We start from the raw sequence: 6,901 nt of genomic DNA, 5'->3' as shown, positions 1-6,901 counted from the left end.
GCGTTGGGCATAAGAACATCCCTTAGCCATGGTATATTGGCCATATACCACACCTCCTCTGGCCTTATTGCTTAATATAATGATGGTTTATACCACACATAGGCCTTGACATTTTGACAATGATTCTCATAAACTTTAGTTTAATTTGAATACAGGAGTGACATAGTGAGGGACATAGTGAATGCATGGAATCCCTATTAACACATTGAAATGTTGGCGAATGTAGAAGACAGTATTATACAGTATCTCAAGTGTTTGAGCATTGGAAGCCAAATGGAACTAAACCCAGTGAATGGAACTTCCGTGTGTGCCTACTGCACTTCGTTAAATTAATCTCATTAAATGATCGGTCTATTTTATGAAACTCTAATCTCAGACTCAGTCCATGCACCTCAATGAGAGCGCGAGATTATCATCATGTTATGGGTATGCTTGTCACCAACAGGAACTAGGAGTTTGTAAGGATCAAAATAAATATGAAAGGACCAATTTCCAGGTAAAAAGTTTGAGGAAAACTTGCCACAGTCTTCTGAAAACCTAACCCTGGGATAAAGTTTTATTTTTCATCTGGACATTTACAAAAGAATTTATGCCAAAGACACACAAAAATGGCTTTCCAATAGGTGTTGAGTGTTCCTGAGTGGTACAGTCTCAGTCCTGACTGATCAGAAACAAGGTTTGAATATTGTGGTCCATCAGTTATTCCCAACTTAATTTACAGAGCTTGACCAATTTTAACAAAAACAATGGATAAATTGGTAGAATCTTATTCAACATGATTCATAGCTGTAATGGCTGCCAAATGTTGTAACGTAATATGCCGGGAGTCAGGAAGAAGGTGCAGAAGGTAAGTTTAATAATGAATAGATGCAGATGAACAGACATGAGAAGTGCACAGAACGTGAGAGAAAACAATGCTATCTAATGATTTAAATAATTAATAATAATTAATCTTTCTCCCCTTACCCATCTGTCTATCGCCTCCTTTGAATTTCATGCTGTCACAGTTACCAGCCCTTTCAAGCTTAACATCCTTATCATTTATCGCCCTCCAGGTCCCCTCGGAGAGTTCATCAATGAGCTTGATGCCTTGATAAGCTCCTTTCCTGAGGACGGCTCACCTCTCACAGTTCTGGGCGACTTTAACCTCCCCACGTCTACCTTTGACTCATTCCTCTCTGCCTCCTTCTTTCCACTCCTCTCCTCTTTTGACCTCACCCTCTCACCTTCCCCCCCTACTCACAAGGCAGGCAATACGCTCGACCTCATCTTTACTAGATGCTGTTCTTCCACTAACCTCATTGCAACTCCCCTCCAAGTCTCCGACCACTACCTTGTATGCTTTTCCCTCTCGCTCTCATCCAACACTTCCCACACTGCCCCTACTCGGATGGTATCGCGCCGTCCCAACCTTCGCTCTCTCTCCCCCGCTACTCTCTCCTCTTCCATCCTATCATCTCTTCCCTCTGCTCAAACCTTCTCCAACCTATCTCCTGATTCTGCCTCCTCAACCCTCCTCTCCTCCCTTTCTGCATCCTTTGACTCTCTATGTCCCCTATCTTCCAGGCCGGCTCGGTCCTCCCCTCCCGCTCCGTGGCTTGACGACTCATTGCGAGCTCACAGAACAGGGCTCCGGGCAGCCGAGCGGAAATGGAGGAAAACTCGCCTCCCTGCGGACCTGGCATCCTTTCACTCCCTCCTCTCTACATTTTCCTCATCTGTCTCTGCTGCTAAAGCCACTTTCTACCACTCTAAATTCCAAGCATCTGCCTCTAACCCTAGGAAGCTCTTTGCCACCTTCTCCTTCCTCCTGAATCCCCCCCCCCTCCTCCCTCTCTGCAGATGACTTCGTCAACCATTTTGAAAAGAAGGTCGACGACATCCGATCCTCGTTTGCTAAGTCAAACGACACCGCTGGTTCTGCTCACACTGCCCTACCCTGTGCTCTGACCTCTTTCTCCCCTCTCTCTCCAGATGAAATCTCGCGTCTTGTGACGGCCGGCCGCCCAACAACCTGCCCGCTCGACCCTATCTCCTCCTCTCTTCTCCAGACCATTTCCGGAGACCTTCTCCCTTACCTCACCTCGCTCATCAACTTATCCCTGACCGCTGGCTACGTCCCTTCCGTCTTCAAGAGAGCGAGAGTTGCACCCCTTCTGAAAAAACCTACACTCGATCCCTCCGATGTCAACAACTACAGACCAGTATCCCTTGTTTCTTTTCTCTCCAAAACTCTTGAACGTGCCGTCCTTGGTCAGCTCTCCCGCTATCTCTCTCAGAATGACCTTCTTGATCCAAATCAGTCAGGTTTCAAGACTAGTCATTCAACTGAGACTGCTCTTCTCTGTATCACGGAGGCGCTCCGCACCGCTAAAGCTAACTCTCTCTCCTCTGCTCTCATCCTTCTAGACCTATCGGCTGCCTTCGATACTGTGAACCATCAGATCCTCCTCTCCACCCTCTCCGAGTTGGGCATCTCCGGCGCGGCCCACGCTTGGATTGCGTCCTACCTGACAGGTCGCTCCTACCAGTTGGCGTGGCGAGAATCTGTCTCTCACCACTGGTGTCCCCCAGGGCTCTGTTCTAGGCCCTCTCCTATTCTCGCTATACACCAAGTCACTTGGCTCTGTCATAACCTCACATGGTCTCTCCTATCATTGCTATGCAGACGACACACAATTAATCTTCTCCTTTCCCCCTTCTGATGACCAGGTGGCGAATCGCATCTCTGCATGTCTGGCAGACATATCAGTGTGGATGATGGATCACCACCTCAAGCTGAACTTCGGCAAGACGGAGCTGCTCTTCCTCCCGGGGAAGGACTGCCCGTTCCATGATCTCGCCATCACGGTTGACAACTCCATTGTGTCCTCCTCCCAGAGCGCTAAGAACCTTGGCGTGATCCTGGACAACACCCTGTCGTTCTCAACTAACATCAAGGCGGTGGCCCGTTCCTGTAGGTTCATGCTCTACAACATCCGCAGAGTACGACCCTGCCTCACACAGGAAGCGGCGCAGGTCCTAATCCAGGCACTTGTCATCTCCCGTCTGGATTACTGCAACTCGCTGTTGGCTGGGCTCCCTGCCTGTGCCATTAAACCCCTACAACTCATCCAGAACGCCGCAGCCCGTCTAGTGTTCAACCTTCCCAAGTTCTCTCACGCCACCCCGCTCCTCCGCTCTCTCCACTGGCTTCCAGTTGAAGCTCGCATCCGCTACAAGACCATGGTGCTTGCCTACGGAGCTGTGAGGGGAACGGCACCTTAGTACCTCCAGGCTCTGATCAGGCCCTACACCCAAATAAGGGCACTGCGTTCATCCACCTCTGGCCTGCTCGCTTCCCTACCACTGAGGAAGTACAGTTCCCGCTCAGCCCAGTCAAAACTGTTCGCTGCTCTGGCTCCCCAATGGTGGAACAAACTCCCTCATGACGCCAGGACAGCGGAGTCAATCACCACCTTCCGGAGACAACTGAAACCCCACCTCTTTAAGGAATACCTAGGATAGGATAAAGTAATCCTTCTCACCCCCCTTAAAATATTTAGATGCACTATTGTAAAGTGGCTGTTCCACTGGATGTCATAAGGTGAATGCACCAATTTGTAAGTCGCTCTGGATAAGAGCGTCTGCTAAATGACTTAAATGTAAATGTAAATGTAATGACTGATGTTGTCACGACTTTTGCTGAAGTCGATGCCTCTCCTTGTTCGGGCGGTGCTCGGCGGTCGACGTCACTGGTCTTCTTGCCATCATTGATCCATTTTCCATTGGTTTTGACTTGTCTTCCTACACACCTGATTCCAATCCCATTCATTACCTGTTGTGTATTTAACCCTCTGTTTCCCCTCATGTCCTTGTCAGAGATTGTTTGTTGTTCATTTATCGTGTTGTTTGTATTAGTGCGCGACGGGTCCTCGTACCCACTTTGTTTTGATTATTGTCATGGTTTGGAGCTATGTTTTTACGTTATTAAACTACTCCATTTTACCAAGTTCGATTCTCCTGCGCCTAACTTCCCTGCCACCTGTACACACGTCTATGACAGAATCTCTGACCAAATATATGAAGTCAGCAGGAGAAGGTACCCCGGCCATGGAGGTGGAGGAGCGCGTCCATGAACATACGGAGAACATTTACCATCTGATCGTCGCCATGGATCGCATTGTACAGAATATGGACCTCTGGGAGTTTTTCCAGTGCCTCCACCAGCACAACCGGGGTCTATCCTGAGCGCCCCTATCCCGCCTGAACCCAGTGGGATCCATTTATCCATGCCACAGGGGTACGACGGCGGTGCTGCCAACTGCCAGAATTTCCTCCTCCAACTAATCTTTACCTTGCCACGGTCCACCCAGCTCCATCAGACCGTGAGAAGAGTTTCGCCCTTGTCTCGTGCCTCACCGGGAAAGTCCTGGAGTGGGCCAGTGCTGTGTGTGGAGAAGAGGATGTGGCGTTGGACCATATTGAGGAGTTCACCCGCCGTTTCCAGGCAGTATTCGACCACCCACCCGAGGGCAGAGCGGCGGGTGAGCGCCTCTACCATATGAGGCAGGAGACGAGGAGCGCCCAGGAGTTTGCTCTGGAGTTTAGGACCCTGGCTGCCTGCGCTGGATGGAGGGACAGGGCCCTGATCGTCCATTACCGCTGTAGTCTACGCGAGGACGTTTGTCGGGAGCTGGCCTGTAGAGACACCACCCTCACCTTCGACCAGCTCGTGGACCAGGCCATCCGACTGGACAACCTGCTGGCTACTCGCGGACGTCCAGATCGGGGTCTGGTTGTTCCATCCTCCCGCACCCCTTCTCCGATACACATGGAGCTGGGAGGGACGGTGCGCAGGGAGACCGGAGGGGGTTCCAGCTCGTGCACCATATGTGGTCACAGAGGTCACACTGCTGGTCAGTGCCGGGTTGGTTCCTCTGGGAATTGAGGCAGCAGGCAGGATTGTGCGATAAATCTCCTGGTAGACGCTGCACTTCCCAGGAGTCACGTGTATCACCTGTCGCAAGCGAAGATGGTGGCTATGGAAACATGTCTCCGAATCCCTGCGTCAGGGGTACATTCGGTCCTCCACTTCACCTGTCTCCACTTTTTTTTTGTGAAGAAGAAAGATGGAGATTTGCGCCTGTGCATTGATTATCGAGGTCCCAATCAAATCAAGGTGCGGTACAGTTACCCGTTACGTCGTTTGAGTCAATGCACGGGGCGCGCTACTTCACTAAATTGGATCTCAGAAGTGCGTACAACCTGGTGCGTATCCGGAAGGGAGATGAGTGGAAGACGGCATTTAGTACCACCTCAGGGCATTATGAGTACCTCTTCATGCCCTATGGGTTGAACAATGCTCCATCATTCTTCCAATCCTTTGTAGATGAGATTTTCAGAGACCTGCACGGGCAGGGTGAAGTGGTGTATATCGATGACATTCTGATATACTCCGCTACATGCGCCGAGCATGTGTCAATGGTGCGCAAAGTGCTTGGTCGCCTGTACGTCAAGGCTGAGAAATACCTGTTCTTTCAACAGTCCGTCTCCTTCCTAGGGCATAATATTTCCACGTCCGAAGTGGAGATGGAGAGTGACCGCATTGCAGCCATGCGTAATTGGCCGACTCCCACCACGGTGAACGAGGTGCAGCGATTCTTAGGGTTTGCCATCTACTACCAGAGGTTTATCCAGGGTTTTGGTCAGGTAGCTGCTCCCATTACCTCACTGCTAAAGGGGGGCCTGGTGCGCTTGCAGTGGTCAGCTGAGGCGAACAGGGCTTTTAGGCACCTGAAGGCTCTGTTTACCTTGGCTCCTGTGTTGGCTCATCCGGATCCCTCTTTGCCGTTCATAGTGGAGGTGGACGCATCCGAGGCTGGGATAGGAGCTGTGATCTCTCAGCGCTCGGGTACGCCAATGAAGCTCCGCCCCTGTGCCTTCTTTTTGAAGAAGCTCAGCCCGGTGGAGCGAAACTCTGATGTGGGGGACCAGGAGCTGTTGGCTGTCGTCAAGGCTTTGAAGGCGTGGAGACATTGGCTTGAGGGGGCTAAACAACATTTTCTCATCTGGACTGACCATCGCAATCTGGAGTACATCCGGGAGGCGAGGAGACTGAATCCTCGTCAGGCAAGGTGGGCCATGTTCTTCACCCGTTTTGTGTTTACCCTCTCTTACAGACCAGGCTCCCAGAACGTGAAGGCAGACGCACTGTCCCGGGCTGAATGACACAGAGTAGCGGCCCATGGATCCCACTTCCATACTCTCAGCCTCTTATTTGGTGGCGCCGGTAGTGTGGCAGCTGGATGCGGACATTGAGCGAGCGTCACATGCAGAGCCCACTCCCCCTCAGTGTCTAGCTGGGCGTCTGTACGTTCCGGCTGCTGTCCGCAACCGACTGATCTATTGGGCACACATGTCACCCTCCTCTGGTCATCCTGGGATCGGTCGTACGGTGCACTGTCTTGATGGGAGGTACTGGTAGCCCACTTTAGCTAAGGAAGTGGCGGTTTATGTTTCCTCCTGCTCAGTGTGTGCCCAGTGCAAGGCTCCTAGACACCTGCCCAGAGGTAAGTTAAAACCCTTACCCGTTCCACAACGGCCGTGGTCGCACCTGTCGGTGGATTTCCTAACCGATCTTCCACCTTCACAGGGTAACGCCACTATCCTGGTCGTTGTGTATCGTTTTTCTGTCCTGTCGTCTCCTCCATTTGCCCTGTCTCCTTACGACCCTACAAACTGTGGAGGCTCTGTTTGCACACGTCTTCCGGCACTATGGGGTGCCTGAGGATATAGTGTCTGTTCGGGGTCCACAGTTCACGTCAAGGGTCTGGAAGGCATTCATGGAACGTCTAAGGGTCTCGTTAGCCTTACCTCAGGTTTTCACCCCGAGAGTAATGGGCAGCTGGAGAGAGTTAAC

The sequence above is a fragment of the Oncorhynchus gorbuscha genome, linkage group LG22, assembly GCF_021184085.1.
Source record: "Oncorhynchus gorbuscha isolate QuinsamMale2020 ecotype Even-year linkage group LG22, OgorEven_v1.0, whole genome shotgun sequence".
In the NCBI taxonomy this organism is placed as follows: domain Eukaryota; kingdom Metazoa; phylum Chordata; class Actinopteri; order Salmoniformes; family Salmonidae; genus Oncorhynchus; species Oncorhynchus gorbuscha.
The sequence above is the reverse complement of the archived record's forward strand: the minus strand, read 5'-3'. Positions refer to the sequence as shown.